Below are 20720 nucleotides of genomic sequence, written 5' to 3' on the forward strand. Positions count from 1 at the left end.
TGCCCATGGCAGGGGATGGGACTGGGTGGTCTTTAAGGTCCCTTCCAACCCAAACCATTCTGTGATTCTGTGATGTATCAGGTAGATTTCTGTTGACTTTGGCACCATTATCAACAAAAATAAAACCACTGAAGCTCCATTGGCTTTTGTCAGGTAGGAAGCTGCTAATGCTGCAGCCACAAGAATTATAATAAATACCTAGTTAATTCAATTTACTTAGTTACTTCATTTCTAGCCCTCTGGAACACAGCTCACATCTTCTGAAGTCAGTATCACAGGCAAACCCCAGTTACATAAACCATGACATCATCATGTACGTGATCAGTTTCCAATTAACTGGTCAGTGCGTTGTGTAATGCACGTAGGGGCCGGAGCTGTATGCAGGATTTGCTTCCTACCACCCGATGACCTATGTCTGCTGGGGATGGGAAGAGAAGGGCCAGTGCCTGGCTGGGCCCTAAGAGCTCTTTCCTTGTACCTTCATTCCAAAAATGTTTGCTTGCCAATTTTTAATTTTTTTATTTTTTTCAAGACAAGTTTCAATTAATTTTCTTGCTGGAGCTGCACCCTTTGTGGGTTGAAAACACCTCAGTATATGACTATACCATTTCCTAGTGGTTAAAGACAGGACTTTAAGGGTCTCCTTGATGTCTGCTATTTCTGTCCCTTAAATATTTCCTTAAGATAAGCATCTATCAGTGAGCCTCTGGGAGCGCCATGAAAATCTGCTGTCTCTCCTGCTTTCATCTCCCCATCCACGGATGGTGTTTCCCCACCGCTCTGGTCCCCATGCTGGGGGATGAGGCTTGGCCCAGTCTTAGCTGGGAGCAGGACTGATACTGCAGCACCTGCACAGGCCAGCCTGAAAGAGTCCCTCAGAAGGAAAGGGAAGCCACTGAACTGTTAATTTTTGAACTCCCTTGTTCACAGACACACCAATAGGGTGTAAACCAATCTGATTTTCATCTGCTGAAGTTGACAAAACCTTCAAGGCCATTTGCAGGGACCCAACCCCACAGCAGCTATGAGGGTCACTTCCAGCATAAAGGTCTCCACAGAGCCACCCACAGCTAATAGCTCCTGCTCCCTGGTGCATGACTTTGCTAGGAAACCATACCTTTAATAGCAGCACCTCAACCCCGCCTCCAAAGATGGGATTCCTCCAGGGTAATGAGCCAGACACTGCCAAGAAAATGACCTTTGGAAAGGCCAAGACTGGCTAGCAGCATTAAGAGCTGTGTTTTTCAAGAGTCCTCTGCACACTTTTCATGGCCACATGTTTGCTGGGGGTGTAAAGTGTAAAACATGGTTTTGCTCACCCTTCATCCTCATTGCCAGCCCTTCAGAGGGGCACCATGTATGGTTTTGTGGGTGTTGGTGCAGAGACCATGTGTAAAGGTTTTGTCTTGGTAAGGAATTATAAAAATACAGCAAAAAGCCTAACTCCTTTTCAATGTAAAAATGTATCACCTCTTCACAGGCAAGCCCCATGGATCACAGCTCTTCAGGCAGGACCTGCAAGGCAGAACCTCTGGGGTGCCTAGTCATGTCATCTGAAGCTAATTTGGAAGAGGTACATATTTTAAGGATAATTTTTTTTTTTTTTTTTGGGGGGGGGGTGTTTCTGTTTAACTCCTTCCATTTGGTTGGGCCAGAAGGATAGATGATGAACAGGAAAATTATGATATGCCAGAAGTTATTTTGCCATACCTTCCTGTGCACTGATGGAGTCCGGTTATGGATGACAGTGGGGCCAGTCCAACAGTGGGTGGAAGGAGGTTGCCAGAGGAAGGATGGGAAGGCAAGTTGTGTCAACGATGCAACTAAACAGGATGGGGACCATTCCTAAGGCAACTAAGATGACTGGTCACATCTATGCTGTTAAATCCTTTCACCCTCCAGAACAAGGTGGCTGAATTAAAAGTACCTATTGGGAATGGTTCCTGGCCCATGCCAATCCCCATCTGTGCCCAGGGATAATTTGGGTCAGTGCTCAATGGCCTGGGCCCAAACTGTGCCCAGATTAGCTGGTATTACACAGCCATGATCCTGTACCTCTGCCCCTAGGCTAGTTTACTTGCTTTTTACTAGTTTACTAGTTTACATGATGCTGCTTGAGGGAATTTTGTTATAGATGTTCTCACAGGAGCGAGTAGATAGAGCCTTTCTCTCTCCTTTCCCTGGACTCAACTCCTGCCCCAAAACACTCATCAGGTGTGCTGGTATCCTATTTGGACCAAAGCTGTTGCAATCACACCACAAATAAATAAAATCTCTGGCTTTTCCCCTACAAATTGATTGGCCCTTTTGATTACAACAGTTCTTTATTTGATCAGCCATTTCACTAGTATAAAGAACACACATCTTATGTAGTGATTTAGTCGTAAGAACAGTTTTGAGCACAGGAATATGATTTAAAATCTCAGAAACATAAAGGAAGGAAGGAAGCAAGCAAGCAGTGGGACCAAATCCCATTTGGCAGACAGCTCCTGTTCTTACGTAAGTGACAAAATCTCAGGGAAAAGTTCATAGAAAGGAAAGAAAATTTCATTGATTTTCCATACTCAAAAGACTAAGAAGCAGTTGTTCATGTTCCACTGGCATGAACCTTGTGAAAAGGCTGTGCTGAGAGAACAGCATGGTCATGACATCAGACACCCATGACAAGTGTATTGATAATAGCAAGGTGAGGTCTGCCAGGTCTCCCAGCTCTTTCAGATGGGGGAATTCATGTTACACAGATACACTGCAACTGCATGGCTTTCCCCCTGCCTTTCTTCAGCTCTATAATGTAGGGACATCACCCTGCTGGGGAAATGGATAAACAGTGGATTTTCCCCTTTTTCCCAATGTAAACATGTAAATAAATGGACTGAGACTGCAACAGCGAAATTTTATAGACAGCTCTCCATGCCCCGTTAATCATGCTTTCCCTTGCGCTAGAATTTGGTAGTCCCTGTTGTACCCCACCTCGTACCCAGGAAAGCCCTTCTCTAGTGGGAAGTCACCAATGGGACAGGGAAATAGAGGCACAGAAAGAAGCAAGCAGAGGAGGGGACAGCAGCCAAGAATCTGCTGAATCTTAGGGTATTGCATGTGACCCAGCAGCAGCTGAATTTGCCTTGCTGGGTAATTGTGCAACTAGTTGATACTTAGAGCAAATTTAAATTATTTGGGAAAGAAGTGGTAGCTGAGCTACTTTGGCACCAGCATCTGTGTGTCTTTTTGTTTCCCGATCAATGAGGAAAATTTGCTCACAATCCTTTTTCTGGCAGTTTGCATATTTGAAAATGATCTGGCAAATTCCCAGGAAAACACCCTGAAAAGGTGGTAAACACACAAACCCATCTCATTTCTGCACTAAGGCAGGGGTGAGCCTTAAATCAAAATAGGGGTAGGGATGAGAGCCACCAGAGACAGGCTTGATCAGAGAAAATGAGGGACACAAACCTTGCAGTTCAGATTTTAATAGACTCCTCCATCACTTCTCCAGCAGCCACTTCATCAGTGATTCAGATACTGAGGGGAAAAGAGGCTGAAGACCTTGCTATTGACACCAGTGCCTAGGAGTTAGCCTCTCTCCACAAACAGGAGGATCTTTATCCTTAAAAAGGTCCAGCAGAACAAAAATGACCACACCTTGTTCACTAGCAGGGAGATGTGACTTTGCCCTCAACTTAGACACTAAGCCCTGAATCAACAGTGTGGAGAGAAATGAAAACAAAACTTCAGCTTCTAGGGCAGTCGTGGGATTGTGCTAGAAGTGAGCATGGCCCAGGGACACAAGAGTGGCACAGACACTTATACAGCCAGAAAAACATCCTCATTGCCTGTTTAAATACATTTCAAGTTTCTATAATCTTTTTCACCAGAGACAGAAAATCCAGAGTGGGATCCTACCTGGTGCTGTGAGCAGGAGTCCCAATTCAGGAGGGTTGGGCTGGTGCTCACAACCTTCATGTCCTCTTCTGGCCTAGCTAGGTGTATGTCAATATTTAGAGTAAACTGCTTTGTAAAACAGATCTCAATAGAGTGATCACAATTTTCCGAGAACTGAATTTTCATTGGAAAACAGTTATATATGAGACAGAATTTTTTACAAGGATTTACAATCTTATGGAACATTTTTAAAACTTTCTCCCTGACACTTGCCAGTCTGATATGGCCTCAAAGATTTCTTTGTTTGTGTAGGATAGTGTTTTAACTAGAAAAACTTAGAGGCACTCAAGATTGAGAAATAATTTGTTTATTAAGTAGCCTACGACAATTTCCCTTGCATGGGAAACTTCAAGTTGTACTGCCTGGTAAACTGTCCCTTTGATTAAACCTCATCCCCAACCAGCTTTTGCTTATATTGCGACTCAAGTCACGCTTTTTTTAAAAAAAAAAAAACAAACAACTTTAAAAAGTCTTAAAAGTTCAGCCCATTGAAGAGTGAGAATCATTTTAGCATTTTTTATGAAATGTAAAACCTGTTCTCATTGGCTGCAGTGAAAATAATACTTCTAACCAGGAGTATGCCAGAATAATACTTCTTACCAGTTAGCATTCTTTTGACAGTGTGCTAGCACTCCCAGCAAAAGCATCTAGCAACCTGTACTATACTGTTTGGGGTTGGTTTTTTTAGCTGTGGAAGATCTGCAAAAGGAAATAGGTGAGTTTCTTTCCATTCAGAGAAGTCAAAGGGGCAGAAAATCACATTACAGAGACAAAGAGGTGGTATAAATCTTGCCCCTGGTTCAGCAGTGGTCGCAGCTGAGTGGATGCACTCAGCACATACAGGGGTTGGCATGTTTTTCCCATCTTACAGCTCTGTGCATGTGGTTCACGGTCAAGAGACATCTCCCCTCTGCCTTCGGGTGCTCTCCTTATTTGTTTTAGAAGAGCCAAGAACATCAAACAACGGTGAGGTAGCGACATCTGGAGGGCAGCCACCGATTAAATCTGCTCATTCAACCTACCGGTGACATACCAGGGGTTTTGGGACATGGGACAGGGGCCCCCAGGTCTATGTTCACCAGATAAGTGAGAACGGGAATCACAGAAGGAGCCACATTTAGGTTTTTGGCACAGGGTTAGGAACAGTGGAAGCACCCTGAGGACCTTGCCCTCCTTGGTTTGTCATATTCTTCGGCCTTCTGTCTGTAGCTGTCAGGCAATGTCAGGCTTAGGCCATCCCCAGGGCTCCCTAGAGCTATGATGCCCAGCTGTGGGTTGGTCTGAGCCTAGAGGTTGTCTGTTTTTCCCTCTGTTTCCATCACCCAAGACACCTGTGGATGGTGTCAGGCAAGCTATGGGCAGAAAGGGGGTCTTCCAGGGCTGGGCAGTCAGACAGGACAGCCTGTCTCCAGGCAGAATAAGCTCCCTGCCCTCTCAAGCCAGCAGTATTGCCAAAGCCCACATGCAATCCCACCACCCACGAATCCATGGAAATTATCTTTCTGAAACACTCCATCTACCAGATACCCTTAGCCGATCTTCCTCACTGGCTAAACTGCTACATGAGCTTCCGAAGATGTCAGTCCAGTAGTGTGTTCAGATGTCACCATTCAGGTGTTGTCCAAAATATCAGGAATGCTTGAATTCATTTGGGGTGTGAGCTCAAGGCTGCATTGTTAGAAGAGTCCCTGGATTTCTGGGTCAATGCCCTCCTCTGTGTGTAGGATGCAGAACCGTGGGACTTTGCTTCCTCCTAAATCCCTGATCCTGGCACAGGCATAGCAGCCTGGACCTGCTGCGGGAGGGTGCACCCCAGATGTGGGTACAGCTGGAGAAATTACTTTCTTTCCCTCTGCTCTTTTCTTGCCTTTCTCATTGTTTCATTGCCTCTTTTCATTATGCCCACTGTTTACATCTTTTAAAATTCACCTTTAAAGAGCTCTTAAAAGAGTTCAACTAGTTTTAAAGAAGTACAACTCATATAAGGTCTTTCCCACAGCTTCTTTTTCCTTTTTCCTCAGCCCTCTATACCCTCTGCCCATCTCTTCAGAAGATGCATGGGGAACCAGGAAAAGAATAAGTAGAGAGTTAAAGATCCTGACGGCTAGTCCTGACAGCTTGGTTCTGGTTCCCCACAGCTAAGTGTTTCAACAGACTCAACAAAAAACACTGACATAGTGAAGCAAGTCCACTGAGAGCCACCAAGGTGGTGGGAGATGTGGGTTCTTGACATGTGAGGGGAGTTGGAAAGAATTGTGTTTATTCAACCTGAGGAAGAACATGCAAAGGGATTTTACCCCAAACTTCAACCACCTAACAGCAGGGCATAGAGCAGATGAGCCTGGACTTTTCTCAGAGTGCACAGAGATAAGATGGAAGGCAAAAAAAACACAAATAGCAGCAAGAGAATATGTTGCCACAGGCTTGCAAGGGCCACCGCTGCAACGGATAATGTTCCCTGCTATGGATCAGGAGGCTACAGGCTGGGCTTTTTGTGGAAGTCCTTATCTGTAGTCAGCTGTCCTTGCCTTTCTGGAGAGGAACTGGGACCAAAAGTGGTACCCAGAGGTGGAGCCACAGCTGGAATGTCCACTAATCCTGTCATCATTACAGACATAGGATGAGGGAAGTCTGAAGCTATCCAGATACTTCTGAAGACTGGTCCAGCAACGAAAGACCACTCTGCCATGGTTCATTTACTGCCCTTCTTCAGTGCTATGGGGTACAGAGTGGGAGGGCAAAAACAAGTGCCTGTGAGACAGGCCACCTCACAGTGCTACCCAACGGACACAGGACATCCTGACCCCGGTGTGACTTGAACACACAGCCTTCTGATCTGGAGTCAGATGCGCTACCATTGCGCCACAAGGTCAGGGCTAGGAGATGTCTTTCCCACATGTCATCCTGGATTTTAAGGCCATGGGCTGTTCTTTGAGAGAAGGGAATTTTTGATTTGTCTGACAAAGGAAGGGGAACACCTCTGTCAGTTGCCTTGTAAGCCTGAAAGGAGGGCTCTAAATGAGGTACTTCAGAGGAGGGAGGCCAAAACATGACCAATGCCCAGAGCAGCCCTGCAGGGCCTCTCCTAGGAGAAACAGGTTTTTGAGCGTGGTGTCTCCGGAGGGGCAGGAGGGATGGTGTCCCGCTACCTCCCCTGGGGAGAGAGGCCTGGTTCACCTGGGAGATGCACGGCACCCACCTCAAGTCCTGTGGCAGGAGGGATCCTTATGCCTTTTGCACAGCCTGGGCAAGGCCACCTCCCCCCCAACAGGAGGATGGAGTGTGCTTTGAGTTCAACTACCCCACATATCCCGGACCCATGCTGTTATCTCTGCGCCTCTGTTCCACCCATCCCTGGGCTTTCACCCTCCAGCCAGGTCACTGCACTACCGGCACAACTTGGCTGGCCTCTCCTCAGTGGGTGATCCTGTCTTCTCTGCCTCCCATAGTCCTTCTCTTGGGGTTGCACAGACACCTCTGTGGTGGTGTCCGTGGAGAAGACTTCCCCACCACCCAGGCTGGTGTTCCTGGTGGGGAGCTGCATCCTTCCACCCTGACCTCGTGGCGCAAGGGCAGCGCGTCTGACTCCAGATCAGAAGGTTGTGTGTTCAAATCACACCGGGGTCAGCCCTGGGGCACCACTGGCCGCCCTCTGTATTGCCCCTACTTTTCTGGGGGGCTGCCCTGCCTGAGCAAGTATTGGCCTACTATAGGGGGCACCTTGGGAATGGACTGTGGGGGAAACATGACACCCAGAGCCTTCCTTCCAGCCAGTTGCAGTGGGTCCAGTTGATTAATTATGGGTCATGACCAGAGTGGAGACCAGTGCAGGGGCATGTTGTGGTAAATATCTGCCACACTTTCATAGAATCATTTATTTGGGTTGGGAAAGGCCTTCAAGATCAAGTGCAACTGTTAACCCAGCACTGCAAAGTTGACTGCTAAACCATGGCCCTAAGAACTGCATCTATGTGTTTTTTAAGCACTTCTGGGGATGGTGATTCCACCACCTCCCTGGGCAGCCTGCTCCAATGCTTGACAACCCTTTCAGTGAAGACATTTGTCCTAATACCCAATCTAAACCTCCCCTAGTGCAACTTGAGGTTGTTTCCTCTTGTCCTGTCGCTTGTTATCTGGGAGAAGAGACTGACACCCCCCCACCCTGCTGCAGTCTCCTTTCAGGCAGTTGTAGAGAGCAAGAAGGTCCCCCTGAGCCTCCTTTTCTCCAAGATAAACAACCCCGGTTCCCTCAGTTGTTCCTCAACACACTGGTGCTCCAGATCCTTCCCCAGCTCCATTGCCTGTCTCTGGACACGCTCCAGAACCTCAAGGTCTTTCTTGCAGTGAGGGGCCCAAAACTGAACCCAGGATTTGAGATGCAGCCTCACCAGTGCCGAGTGCAGGGAGATGGTCGCTGCCCTGGTCCTGCTGGCCATGCTATTTCTGATACAGGCCTTCTGGGCCACCTAGGCATACTGCCAGCTCGTATTCAGCTGGCTGTTAACCAGCACCCCCATGTCCTTTCCCGTCAGGCAGCTTTCCAGCTGCCCTTCCCCAGCCTGCAGCACTGCGTGGAGCTGGTGTGACCCAAGTGCAGGACCCGGCACTGAGCCTGGTTGAACCTCATGCAATTGGCCTTGGCCCATTGGTCCAGCCTGTCCAGATCCCTCTGTAGAAACCTTGCTACCCTTGAGCAGATCAACACTCCTGCCAAGTTTGGTGTCATCTGCAAACTGACTGAGGGTGCCACATCAAGAAGCAGAAAGAAGAGTTCCCTAGGAAACTGCAAGAAGCTTCATAACTGCATGCTTAGTCATTCCTGGGGGTCTTGGACTTGTCCTCAGGCAACACTTGCCCAGGAGGCTAACATGAGGTGGTACAGTCAGTCCAGGGGATTTCTGGAGGGGGTCAGGGGCAATTACTCAATGAAAGACCATGGCAACAGGGAGACTTTCTGAAGAATAACATGAGAGGTTTTTTCAAGAAGATTAAGAAGGAGTGTCTAGGGACCTCTAATCTGGTCAGCATCAGTTCAGAGCCCACATGAAGGCGGTGGAAGAAATATTCCTGAAAGCCACGCCCAAATGGGGGAGGGACATGAAAATGACTGGAAACAGGGATCATGGATTTACCAACACCAGACCACTTTTTGCCAGCACGATAGGTTTCTTTGAAGAGATCATTTCCTCAGTGGTCAAGAGGAGACCAAGGAACATCACCTATCTTGAGTACCATTTGATCTCTGACAGGGCCTCCCAGACCTATCACTGTAGCAGGTCACAAAGAGCCTAAGCTGAATCGCAGGGCGGCTGGATTGTCCAGCTGATGTTCGTCACTGCTTGATGTTGCTTCGGATGTTCTTTGGTGTCCTTGTGATGGGTTCAGGGGAAGTTCTCCAGAATGAAGGACACAGGAAGGCTGCCAGGACCACAGGGGTGGTGAGGGGCCAGGGCCAGTGGCGCAATGGACAACGCGCCTGACTACGGATCAGGAGATTGCAGGTTCGACTCCTGCCTGGCTCGACACTTTTACCGTGGGGAGGTTCCTCCTGCTCTCCCACCTCAAGGGCCTTCCTCCTCCTGGCTATTGTCCCATCTCGGTGCCTTCTGCTGATCCCACGGCAGAGTGAAGATGCCTCCTGAACCGCTGCCCTGTAGCCTGGACAGACCCAGCACTCTCAGGCTGTCCTGGCATGTTATGTACTCTGAGGTTCACACTGGTCTTGCTGCTGACTGTCAGTGTCTCACAAAGTTCTGTGTGCACCATCAGTGAGCCCCACGGAAAGCACAGAGAGGCCACCTGCCTGCAGGGCTGATCCAAGCCTGGCCTCTGTGTGATTCAGACACCCAGCCCCTGGGTCAGGGTGGAGGGATGCAGCAGCCAGGCATCTCAGACCCTTCACGGCTACGACTTGGCAGCCTTCTTTTAGAAACAAGGATTGCTGTTGCAGTTAAATCCCAGATAGCAATAAAGCGCCACACAGCCGCTTGCTTGCTCCCTCTCACCCAGAGGGATGGGGAGGAGAATCGTAAAGGAATGCAAAACTCAGGGCTGAGATAAAAAAAATTAATAGCTGAAATAAAATAAAAATGAAAGAACAGTAAGAACAAGAAGGGTTATAATGAAAAGGAGACAGAGGGGGAGGGGAATGAAATCCAAAGGGAAGGGAGGAAAGAAAATAGGTGATGCACAACGCAACTGCTTACCAGCCGCTGACCAATGCCCAGCCAGTCCCTGAGCAACCATCCCCAGGCCCTGGCCAACCCCTGCCAGTTTATATACCGAGTATGACATCCCATGGTATGGAATACCTCTTTGGCCAGTTGGGGTCAGATGTCCTGGCTGTGTCCTCTCCCAATTTCTTGTGCTCCTCCAGCCTTCTTGCTGGCAGGGCCCAAGAAACCAAAAAGTCCTTGACTTAGTATAAACATCACCCAGCAACAACTAAAACCATCAGTGTGCTATCAACACTGTTCTCACATCAGAGCCAAAACATAGCATTGCACCAGCTAATAAGAAGAAAAATAACTCTATCCCAGCTGAAACCAGTCGCTCAGGAGAATACATGGTATGTCAGACAGAATGAGGCAAAAGCACGCCTGCCAGCAGGCTTTAAAAAACACTAAGTACGGGAAAAGCTCAAAGAGGTGTGGAAAAGTATAGAAAAGGACATAGCTGGACTTGCTGCATGTTGTCAGTGTCTTGTTTGTACTGAGGAGCTCAGTCTTAGACACAGTCCCCCAATCATGGTCTCAGAAGCGCTGGATGCTGGGCAATAATCCCTCCTTTTGAGCTGGTGACTTCACGAAGGCAGCCCAGCATGCACTTGGCCTTCATGGGTGCAAGGGCACACAGCTGACTCTTGTTCAAGTTGTTACTCTCCAGGACCCTCTGTGCCTTTTTCTGCACTGCTGTTTTCTTGACCGTCACCCCCAGTCTGTAGTGCTGCATGGGGTTATCCCATCCCAGATGCAGGATGTTCTGTTTGCCTTTGCTGCACTTCCTTCACCCTGTCCAGGTCACTCTGAATTAGTCATCCCTGCTAGTGTCACCTGCTCCCCTCCACACTGGTGTCATCCACGAACTCACGTAGGATTAATCCTACCCCATTACTGAGTCTGCCAGTGAAGGTGTCCAATAGTATCGGTGTCCGCATTGACCCCTGAGGAGCTCTGGGAGCAATTAACCACCATTAGCACTTCCAGCCTCTGACCACAACCCTTCAAGCCCAATGTCCCAGACCATTTTCCACCCACTCCTTACCCACAGTTAATGGTGAGGTTTCAGGTAGCTTTCACTCAGTGATGCTAAGGAAGACAGAGAGGAGTTCTGCACAGGGCTTATGAAGAAAACATACTTGGAGACCTCAGGAGCAATCTTGCTGCCCAGCAGTCTAGCAAGTCACTAGGCTGGGCTGAGAAAGGACTTAAGGCATCATAGCCTTTGAAGCAGGTGGCATGCTTGCAGCTTTGATGATCCTGTGATGCTGATGCCAGAGACATGGACAAAAATCCTGGAAGGACCTCATGAGGGCAGCTGTCCCTCGTCACCTCCGCAAGAGTCAGGCAGGAGTCAAACCTGCAGTCTCCTGATCCATCGTCAAGCACATTGTCTATTGCACCACTGGCCCAAGCCCCTGGTCCCACTTGATGCCCGCCCCCCATGGTTTATGTATCACCTGGATGTGTTGCTGGTCAAAGGGAAGTGCAAGACCACACCTAGCTTCCTCCTGCCCCATCCATGACAGCCCCCATCTATGACAGCCTTGCCTTCTCTCTACGGGGGAGAGGTCAGTATTGCTTCTACTGGTCCCAGCACCCAGGAGAAGTGGTTCCTGTGCTGAGTCCCCCCACAAGGAGGCCAGGCAGCAAAGGCAGATGGTGGTCTACAGCCCTCAGCTGCTCTGATGGGTTGGAGGAGACGTCTTGCCTGTCCCATGAGAAGTGTGGCTACAGTTCCCAGCTAATGCAGGGCTTGGAGCAGCTCATGACTCTCTGGAGCTGTTGTGCCCACCTGAGGGGTGAGTTCAGCTGAAGACCACCTGTTTTGTCCTCCACTTACTCTTGCCTGCTGACAGAGGGCCAAGTGGGTGAGCTGTGGGTAGTGAGATCTTGCTTGATATCCAATTGGTCTGGGATAATCTGTCCATGGGCATCTTTCTCTCCATAGCTACAGCCTTGCTGGGGGGGGTTGCCCAGACACCCCTGGGGTGGTTCCTATGGAGAGGACTTCCCACCACCCAGGCTGGTGTCCCTGGTGGGGAGCAAAAGAGTATGGAAACAGGAACTTCATATTGAATAATAGAGTGATTCAGGTTGGAAATGACATGTGGAGGTCTCTAGTCCAAATTTCTGCTTGACTTAAGACATTCATATCAGTGCCTTGACTGCTTGAACCCTGAAGAGCTCCAAGGATGTAGAGTCCGCAGCCTCTCTGGGCCCCTCTCTCAGTGATTTACCATCCTGATGGTGAAATTTTTTTGCCAGTATATCCAGTCAGAGCCTCCCCTGATGGCAAGGGAGGGTTTTGCTGTGCAGTAGGCCCAGCAAGAAGGGAGAAACACCAGACAAAGGCAGGCCACCATGGAGAAAGAGGTCCCCTGTCACCATCAGTATTAAGGCCAGGAAAATGGTGAGCCAGGCAGGAGTCAAACCTACAATCTCCTGATCCATAGTCAGACACATTGTCCATTGCACTACTGGCCCTGGCCCTCCTGGAGCTCTGGGGGCTTCCCATCGCTGGATGGGCTTTGTGAAAGGAGCAGGGGGTTGTGCAAGAGGTTTTAGTTAAATGTAGAAAAAATTAGACTTTTACAAGATCCCTGGAAAGGAGGTGATCTTATCCCCTGCACAGAGCACAGAAGTCTTTGACATTCGGTCATTTTTTTAGTCGAGCTTTGAATGTCTCCAAGGACGGGGAACTCCAAAAGCTTTCTGGGACCCTGTCCTAATGTGTGACCTCTGATGTATGACATTTTTTTTCCTATCTCCTAATAGACACTTTTCTTGATGTAATCTGTTTTTGTTGAGTTCCTCGATACCCACAAGAAAAGCTTGGCTCGACTTTCTCTGTAGGTACACATAGTATGAAACAAGATTATAATCCTTGACCTCTTCTTCTCTGTATTATAGAAACCTAGGCCACTCCTTATCAGGGACTCCACAACCTTCTAATCTGGATGACCATCTCCGGGACTTACTGCAGTCTGTAAATGTCCTGGAGATCCCAAAATGGTATGAAGACTCCAGATGTGGTCCCACAAGCATCAAACAGGGTGATAACCATTCCCCCAATCTGATGGTTAGACTTCGGTGCTGACACAGGAAAACCAAAGCTCATCTGGAGCTGAGATTGGTAGGGATGTGGAAGGTCAACTACATGGCTTTTAGAATCACATTAGCAGCAAATGAAAAATTAAGGAAAATATGGGACCCCTTCTGAGTGAGGGAAGGAGGGAAATAGCAACAGATGTGGAGCAGGCTTGAGGTACTAAATGCCTTCTCTTCTTGTCTTTACAGATGAAGTCTGCTCTCAATTTTATGTCCCTTTCCCTTCTGACAGATCTTATGGCAGTGGATTATTCATGGCAGAGGATGACCAAACCAGGAATCACTTGAGCAAAATGGACACATGAAGGACACAAAAGTAGTTGCAAACTTCCAGCATAGATTTACTATGGTCCTACCTGATCTACCCAACTGCCTGCCTTGATGGAACCTGGGAAGGAAACACTTCTTTATCTTGACTTAAGTGAGGCTTTAAATAAAATCTCCAAGAGTCTCCTTGTAGCCAGATTGAGAATATATGGTCTGAAGGAGAGGTTAAGAAGGTGGGTGAAAAGCCAGCTGGACTACAAGACCTGAAGTGTTGGGATCACCAGTTGGAAATGTATCAAGCGTCTTGTTAGTTATAGTGTTTGCAGGTGTTGATACTGATACCAACACGCTTAAACACCTTCATTAACAACCTTCATGATAGGATGGGCCTCTTAATACTGAAATGAGGCTTATAAGAAAGATGGGGGCAGACTTTTTAGTAGGGCCTGTAGCAATAGGACAAGGGTTAATGGTTTTAAACTAAAAGAGGGTAGATTCAGACTAGATATAAGGAAGAAATTCCTTATTAGGGTGGTGAAACACTGGACCAGGTTGCCCAGGGAGGTGGTAGATGCCCCTAGAAACATTCAAGGTCAGGTTGGACAGGGGTCTGAGCAACCTGATTCAGTTAAAGACGTTACTGCTCATTGCAGGAGGGGCTAGACTAGACATCCTTTAAAAGTCCCTTCCAACACAAACCATTCTGTGATTCTATGATTCTGTGATCAGAGAGGACAAAGCAAAGTTCCGCCACGTGGGGAGGAAGCACCCCAGCAGTACCCTGCAGAAATAGGGAATCTTTACCCTGGTGTGATTCAACCACACAACCGCCTGATCTGGAGTCAGATGTGCTGCCCTTTTGCTACAAGATGGACATGGAGGGATGCAGCCCCCAGGCATGGACCCAACCTGGGTGGTGGGGATGTGCTCCTCATGGGGACTACCCCAAAGCCGGCCACTACAGCTCCCAGGAGATCCAGGCCTGACCCCGACCCTTATAAGCCAGGCATTGCTGCCGAGTCTTTTGCTAGGCAGGTGAGATGTCTCCCCTACCTCAGTCACTGTCCCTGGCACCCACCAGGCCCCTTTTGAACCAGCTGAAAACTTACCTGCTTACCCCCTCTCCTCATGCCTTGGTTGCAGCCCCCTCCCTTCCTCACTCCCTCCTTTTATCCCTCTCTCTTTCCCAACTTCATCAATGACACAAAATTTGGGAAAACACCCTTCCCTCACATTTGGCCAGAACCTCCCATTTATACCTATTGCCTTTCATCCTCTCATCATAAAACACTGTGAGGCACCTGGCTTGATGACCTCCTCATAGATACAGGAGAGTTGCTATCAGGTCCTCATTGAAACCTCTTCTTCCCCAGGACAAATAAACCCAGTTCCCATGGCTTCTCCTCATATAGCAAGTGCTCCCACACCATACCATTTTGATCACTCTCAACTGGCCTTGTTCCAGTTGATCACTGTCCTTATACTGGGAGGCCCAAAGCTTCATGCAGTATTCCTAGTACAGAACAAGAGTAAGCAGCAGAAATAGAAGGGTGTCAGTAAGGAAAGCAGGAGAGTGATGAGACAAGGTGCCCAGCTCCACTATAAGGTCTGGAGGAACTCTTTCCTTCCTGCAGGGCAAGAGGACACCTCAGCAGTTTTGCCTAGCAGAAGGCCCCAAGGATGGATGATGGCCAGCAAGAAGGCAACCTTCGTGGAGAGAGAGAAGGAACCTCCCCATGCTAAAAGTGTCGAGCCAGACAGGAGTCGAACCTGCAATCTCCTGATCCGTAGTCAGGCGCGTTGTCCATTGCGCCACTGGCCCTGGCCCCTCACCACCCCTGTGGTCCTGGCAGCCTTCCTGTGTCCTTCATTCTGGAGAACTTCCCCTGAACCCATCACAAGGACACCAAAGAACATCCGAAGCAACATCAAGCAGTGACGAACATCAGCTGGACAATCCAGCCGCCCTGCGATTCAGCTTAGGCTCTTTGTGACCTGCTACAGTGATAGGTCTGGGAGGCCCTGTCAGAGATCAAATGGTACTCAAGACAGATGATGTTCCTTGGTCTCCTCTTGACCGCTGAGGAAATGATCTCTTCAAAGAAACTTATCGTACTGGCAAAAAGTGGTCTGGTGTTGGTAAATCCATGATCCCTGTTTCCAGTCATTTTCATGTCCCTCCCCCATTTGGGCGTGGCTTTCAGGAATATTTCTTCCACCGCCTTCATGTGGGCTCTGAACTGATGCTGACCAGATTAGAGGTCCCTAGACACTCCTTCTTAATCTTCTTGAAAAAACCTCTCATGTTATTCTTCAGAAAGTCTCCCTGTTGCCATGGTCTTTCATTGAGTAATTGCCCCTGACCCCCTCCAGAAATCCCCTGGACTGACTGTACCACCTCATGTTAGCCTCCTGGGCAAGTGTTGCCTGAAGACAAGTCCAGGTTCTCCAGGAGCACTTCAGAGAGGAAGACTTCTCTTCTTTCTGCTTGTTGATGAGGTCACCTGCTGCGGATACCCACCACGACAAGCCCCTGAACTGGAGATGAAAGGAAAACTCTGGGCATCACATTTCCCCCTCCCCTCAGCCACCCCTGAGGTGCCCCCTTATAGCTGGGCTGGCCGATGTCTTGCAGGTACAGGCAGGGCAGCCCCCCAGAAAAGTAGGGGCAATACAGAGGGCGGCCAGTGGTGCCCCAGGGCTGACCCCGGTGTGATTTGAACACACAACCTTCTGATCTGGAGTCAGACGCGCTGCCCTTGCGCCACGAGGTCAGGGTGGAAGGATGCAGCTCCCCACCGGGAACACCAGCCTGGGTGGTGGGGAAGTCTTCTCCATGGACACCACCAAAGAGGTGTCTGTGCAACCCCCTCAGCAAGGCTGTAGCTATGGAGAGAAAGGGGCAACCTGAGGAGAGGGTGGCCAAGGCCTGGCTGCAGAGAGGAGTCCAGGCTGCAGGATGAATATGCAGGGTGGGGTGGGGTGAGCCGCAGGGTCAGTGTGAGCGGGAGCCAGGCTCAGGGATGCTGCGAGGGAGAATGGCAGCCCACGGCAGAACACAGGGAAGGGACCAGGTCCCCTCCTGCAGCACGGCCAGAGATGGGGTTTGGGTATGTACCCAGAAATGGTGGTGGACAGTGTCAAGAGCAGGCAGCCCATGGGCTCAGTTCAGTCACAGCTGGCACTGCAGCTCCTGAAGTCCTTCCCCAGCCACAAGCCTGTGTTGGCTGGTAATGGCAGCTAGACCTTCTGCAAGGAAGGCAAGACATCCCTCCAGTGCAGGCAAGGTCCACCACCAGCTCTGGGTGCCCAGTGCTTTCTTCACTGGTAGTTAGCACAAGTTTGTCATGGACAAGGGTGTCAGAGAGGAGGTGAAACCTTCCTTCTTCCTCTTCAACTCCATGCCCACCCCAGCCAGCATGCTGGAGGAAGGCTGAGGCAGGGAAATGGTGTGGGCACAATAGGAGCAGGGGGCTGGGGCTAGCAAGGCAGTGGACAAACCACCAGGAGACTCCTGTCTGGCTCAACCTACTCTTGCCCACAGGCTGGCTGTGGTGGAGGTGATGGGGATCAGGCTGTCCTGGTGTCCTTCTGGAAGTGGTGAATAATGCGCCGTGGGTTTTGCCCTGGCTCTGGCTTATCACCTTTCTCTGACATGTATTCTGCCAGCAATAACACATTTTTCTATCAGAAATCCATCAGGCATTTTTCCCAAAAACAGTTGTTGTTACACCTCATTCGTGAATGTCTCATTTCATCTGGCACTCCTGCAGACTGGATAGAGGCAGAGTGGCTGTGCCTCCGTTTGCCCCATTCCCTTTCTCTTTCTGAGCATGTTTTCTTCTGCTCAACCCATCTCTGCTTTGCTCCACCTCCAATTCATCCCACATTGTTCTCCACTGCCCCTGCCTTTGGCCTTGTGTCACAGATTCTGACACCTTTAAACTCCGTTCCTGTTTGCCAAAGAGCTCATATTAAAAACCTTATAGCTAGAGCTCTGACACCGTTACTAATATGTCTCTTTCCTTTTAAAGAAAATAAACTATTTAAGGTAAGTGCACCAATTTGTGATGCAATGCTGAATTTATTGTTGCCATTAACAATGATCCATTTCAGAAAAATTCTTTAGAAATTAGGACAAAAATCGAGAAAATGGTTTATAAATGTAAATAAAAATTAGAGCACCCAAATAAGGAATGGCATAATTGATAGTTTAATGGATGCATTTATTTTCTGCAGTGGATGTAGTTAACTATCTATGCTTAAGGCATTTTGCTTGAATTGCCCAGCTAATGAGCTACTTGTCCACCATCTGTATGTACTGTGTACAAGTACATGAGAAGATATACAGTATTCATTTGGAAGGAAAGACTGTGATGATTTTTATTAGATTTCTACTTGTGGATAACTGTTTGGGAGCAAGCAACAACACTCTCACCTGGGCTAGCAGTAGGGTACAGTTTTACATGGAAAGGTTCTTCTTGTGTGCAAAAAGAAAGCACAAGACTCTCTGAAATCCTGCATTTTCAAGCTTTTGAAAATTAGTTTTATTTAAATAAATAAATGACATCGTGTGGTTACTGCTTTCTGACTGCATGAGGCAGCATTGATTAGCAAGGCATGAAGCACTGGGGGAAGGTCTCCTGCGGTGGGATGCTGCTTTAGAAACTTGAATGTGTCTCGAGGGAAGATGCTTACCTGTGCACTAGGCAGCAGAGCTCCCGTTATTACTATAGTTACAAAGTTTTTTTAAAAGTTATATAAATGATGTAACATCATAAGTTAGCTTTGTTAGTTATACACCCATCCTGAACATGAGCAGCTCGCTCCGGTCCCTACAATCCAATCTCTGACACCAAAACCCATCCCTGCGCTCCAAATGTATTAACAAACAACAAGCATTTACTACGTGAATGGTCGATGCTGAAGATGAGCGAAGAAGCAGGCACCTACCTTTCCCCCCCCCCCCCCCCCCGAGCAAACCCTGCCCCACCAGGAGGGCCTTGCTGTCCCTTCCTCCGCAGCAAGTCGTCCCGCAAGAGGGAGCCATGGACCCGCTCACGGGCTCCGCAAGCTGCAAAGCCGGACCGGAGGGGCGTTCTGCTCGGTGAAGGATGCTCCGTCCCTAGGCTGCGCTGGAAATTCAGCTGGTTTCCTTCCTGGAAAGACGGTTCTTTCTCCACAGCCCATATTAGATTTTGTTTTTTCAGTCCCACTGGTCTCTGTTAAACTTTCCCCCCATCAGCCCAGGGTTTTCTAGAAGTGAAGCCTCAGATGTGGCCACAGGCTTCACCTGATGCCTGCTCCCTGCTGACCACCTCACAGTGGCACCTCTCCCAATTTATCCCACACTGGAGACACTCAGCTGCCTAAATTCAGATATCTAGTGTTGTGTTATGGGATATGCTGCCTGGTCTCTATTTGCCCCTTTGGAAACATTGAGTATCCCACACATTTCTGTCCCACGCTAATATCTTGGATGCTTCAGGACATCTGTAGCGATATTGTGTCCAGGCAGCTGAATCCTGCCTGAGGGTGGGAGTGAGCTCAAAGATTCGAACATTTAAAGTAGGTGTCTCCACACAGGGGTGTGTATTCGTGTGTTAGATAGTTGATACAATATTAGGGCCATAAAATATCTTGAAGAGATTCAGGAGATACTTCTGGACACTTGGCTTTGCTGTGTCTATTTGTAAACAGAATATATTGAAGTCTATATGGTATCAGTTGATAGAATACTGAAATTTTCAAATTTCTCAGCAGAACACTCCATTTCCCCCACCCCCCTTATATTGTTATAAATAAGGTCAGTTTTTCAGCTAGCTCAAGGAGCACTAAACCCCAACTGCAATCAAATTCTGCTGATTTATATTGCCATTGCAAATCTGTGCAAGTGCTTGGGGGAAGCAGATTTATCTCTGTGCCCTAGATGAAACAGAAACAGCCATCTGTTTCAAGGTTGTTGATTCAACGCCAGGTTGGATGGAGCTTTGGGCAACCTGGTCTAGTGGAAGGTGTCCCTGCCCATGGCAGGGGCATTGGAACTAGATGGTCTTTAAGGTCCCTTCTAACCCATACCTTAGATAGGGTTGAAGTCTTCCTGTATCTCCATTGACCCTGAGGGAAAACTAGAAGATGGGGATAGATTAGACAGCTGGAATGGATTTCATCCCATCTCTTTTGGAGGCTGACAGTAGAGATCCCTCCATCTGAACTAGTCTTCTGCATTTCTTTTATAGTCAATGGAGAGAAGCAAGCACTGGATGAGTCTGCCAGAATATCACACTGTAGAAAGGACACTTGGCTACCTGAGTGGCTCCAATGCAGGCTCTAAATTGTAGACATCTTAAGCAGGATGAAGGGACCCCCACTTGTAATTTGGATTTATCTAATGTAAGACATACTCCACCAAAAACCACAAAATTGAAGATCCCAAATCATGGTTGATTCATCTTAATAATGCTAATGACTAAAATAGTGATAAAAATGACCTAGCTCAGACTTTTGCAGTTGTTGGCATTTTCACACCCTGCATGGAAATGCATGAAAAAGTCTCCAGCAGTCCTGTCTGCTGGTAAACTGGATGAACTGGAAACAGGCCTTTCCTGTGACCATTGCAACACCGAGCATGAGGAAGCAGTGACTTTGTGGAGGGTTGGTGACTTTCTCCAGCTCCAGCTGTAGGTCAGCTGCAGCTCATTAGGCAAGGTGCAGAGCTTTCCCCATGTGTAAGTATTTCTTCTGTGATCTGTGTAAACTATGTCTTACACCTGGAATAACCTGGGAGAGGAGGAGGAGAACAAAAAAGAGCAAGTGAAGTGCTGAGGCATCAAGGTAGAATGAGATGGCACTCCAAATCGGAAGACTTTTCCTGGGATAAAATTTCTGATCATAATTTGAAGGGGACTGTGACTGTATAATCATGTATTGACTAATACTGAGTACATTAATCCCTAATGGCTAGAAATTATAGGGAAGGATTTTGAATGTAAGATAACTCAACAAGCACTCCTCTTCTACCAGGTTATTAACACACTCGAGATTTTGCATTTGTCCTTCATTTCCCATGGGGAAAAAAAAAAAAAAAAAGGCACAAACATTTTGAGCCCATCATTGCACAGAACAGGACCATTTTTTGAAATTTTAAAAATAACTTCGCAGAACTATAAAGCTGGGTTCCTGCTC

The 20720-nt window shown here is 48.2% G+C and overlaps 1 long non-coding RNA gene and 5 other non-coding genes across 6 annotated transcripts; 3 read left to right on the top strand and 3 right to left on the bottom strand.

The window, feature by feature from the left end:
- Window positions 1-1191: 1191 nt before the first annotated feature.
- LOC121090733 lies at window positions 1192-13717 on the top strand. The gene is made up of 2 exons (XR_005828688.1): window positions 1192-1573; window positions 13071-13717. It is a non-coding gene; the product is annotated as an uncharacterized LOC121090733 (long non-coding RNA).
- On the bottom strand, window positions 6740-6811 carry TRNAW-CCA. Its single transcript has one exon. It is a non-coding gene; the product is annotated as a tRNA-Trp (tRNA).
- TRNAW-CCA lies at window positions 7495-7566 on the top strand. Its single transcript has one exon. It is a non-coding gene; the product is annotated as a tRNA-Trp (tRNA).
- TRNAR-ACG lies at window positions 9389-9461 on the top strand. The gene has a single exon. It is a non-coding gene; the product is annotated as a tRNA-Arg (tRNA).
- A 1567-nt stretch (window positions 13718-15284) lies between the features above and the next one.
- On the bottom strand, window positions 15285-15357 carry TRNAR-ACG. The gene has a single exon. It is a non-coding gene; the product is annotated as a tRNA-Arg (tRNA).
- Window positions 15358-16237: 880 nt separating this feature from the next.
- TRNAW-CCA lies at window positions 16238-16309 on the bottom strand. Its single transcript has one exon. It is a non-coding gene; the product is annotated as a tRNA-Trp (tRNA).
- Between the last annotated feature and the right edge of the window lie 4411 nt (window positions 16310-20720).

The sequence above is a fragment of the Falco naumanni genome, chromosome 6 (genome assembly GCF_017639655.2).
Source record: "Falco naumanni isolate bFalNau1 chromosome 6, bFalNau1.pat, whole genome shotgun sequence".
Classification (NCBI taxonomy): Eukaryota; Metazoa; Chordata; class Aves; order Falconiformes; family Falconidae; genus Falco; species Falco naumanni.